This window comes from Cebus imitator, unplaced genomic scaffold, assembly GCF_001604975.1.
Source record: "Cebus imitator isolate Cc_AM_T3 unplaced genomic scaffold, Cebus_imitator-1.0 Scaffold16, whole genome shotgun sequence".
NCBI classification, from domain to species: Eukaryota; Metazoa; Chordata; class Mammalia; order Primates; family Cebidae; genus Cebus; species Cebus imitator.
The window spans coordinates 10,054,692-10,056,583 of NW_016107331.1; the positions used below are offsets into that span (position 1 = coordinate 10,054,692).

General features: G+C 35.1%; 1 long non-coding RNA gene across 1 annotated transcript in view; it reads left to right on the forward strand.

Moving 5' to 3' along the window:
- Nucleotides 1-1,297, forward strand: part of LOC119468235 — a 24,393-nt gene extending 23,096 nt beyond the window's left edge. The window contains exon 3 of the long non-coding RNA XR_005196889.1: nucleotides 16-1,297. This is a non-coding gene — a long non-coding RNA (uncharacterized LOC119468235). The remainder of the gene's footprint in view (nucleotides 1-15) is intronic.
- Nucleotides 1,298-1,892: the final 595 nt, after the last annotated feature.

The window sequence follows — 1,892 nt, forward strand, 5'->3', positions numbered from 1 at the left end:
TTTTTTTTTTTTTAGCACTTTCTGAAATGAAGTTCACTATGTGCTAAACACACAGAGAATAAAGCATGAAACCAAAGCACCACGACCCCACCCTCACCAAGACTGCAGGGAGTGATGGAGCATACAACTTGGTTTCAGAATACAATTCGGATCTTTCCTTTCACTTGGCTTTTTAAAACTTCTTTGAGGATGGTAAATTTTCATATTATATTAAATTTCATGCTGTAACTGATATTCTGGGATCATGTTGGCCAATAACTGATAAGATTTGAAATAATCAGTCAACTAGTTTAGGCATGGCTTAGCACACTCCAGCTGACTTCACAAGTAAAGCCATGTGAAGTTTTCAGATAACACAGGTGGAGGTGGCGATCCTTCTCATTTCATGGAAAATATTAATTGCTCATTTTTTATTCACTGATAACTAGTGAAATTCCTTGCTCTACCTAATATGAAGACTTCTGAATTACCTAACTAAAACTTTATAGTAACTGAAAAGTTTGGGTATTTTATTTTCTTGGAGAAAATGTTAGCTTCCAGTCATCTATTACTTCAAAATGTTAAACTTTTCATGAATTTCCTCTGTGTATACTAATGGGCATAATGATCCACTCTGAAATATTAACTGTCATTTTGAATTCATTCATAAATCATCACAAACGTGTACATCTCTTATACCTTCATGGATGCTATTGGTGAGATGATCTCTCCTTGTCAACACCTTGAGGATAGGGACTTCTTCAGGCTTGCCTCTAGCAACTGCTAAGTGCCTGGGAACACAGAATAAATATTTTATGATAGGAAGATGTTAGAATAAGAGGAAAAACTGGGGTAAAAAAATTTACCCTAATAAATTATATTTATTATATTCTTATTTGTATATCATTGTAACTGTAAAAAATATTTGCCTAGGGATTTGTTTTACTTGCACAAATACTTGTTTCTGGGTATGTAAGACTACCAAACATATACTGCATAACATTCAGAAATTACAGAAATGTATATATATTTATATAGACATAATAAAATAAAATTTTCATTCTACCATATAGAAATAACTACATTTAATAAACTATATTTAATGTTATTTTTCTCATATATGTAAAGTTTCACATAGTTAAGTTTATACATTTGCTTTCAAAACTCATTTTTCAATTAAACATTATATCCATTAGAATGTTCATGACATCCTTTATTTATACCTTTACATTTATTTTTAGGGCCAGATGTGATGGTTCACACTTGTAATCCCAGCACTTTGGGAGGCCAAGGCAGGTGTATCACAAGGTCAGGAGATTAAGACCATCCTGGATAATACAGTAAACTCTGTCTCTACTAAAACTACAAAAAATTAGCCAGATGTGGTGGCACATGCCTGTAGTCCCAGCTACTCAGGAGGCTGAGGCAGGAGAATCACTTGAACCTGGGAGGTGGAGGTTGCAGTGAGCTGAGATCATGCCACTGCACTCCAGCCTGGGCAACAGAGCGAGGCTCCATCTAAAAAAAAAACCAAAAAGTATCTTTTTCAAATATGCTAATATATATGTCTACAACTATTTCAGTTATCTAAAATACGGGGCTGTAATTAATAATAGCAATTGCAATCATTTCCAGAGAAAGTTTGTTCTGTGCTTGACATCATGTACCTTTTACAACAAGTTTGTTAGGCTAGATATTACATTTAATTTTAAGTGAAAGACTTGAGTTAACAGAAGTTAAACAGGCTGGGTGCCATGGCTCACACCTGTAATCCCAGCACCTTTTGAGGCAGAGGCGGGAAGATCACTTGAAGTCAGAAGTTTGAGACAAGCCTGGCCAAGATGGTAAAAACCTGTCTCTACTAACAACACAAAAATTAGCTGGTGTGGTGGCATGTGCCTGTAATCCCAGCT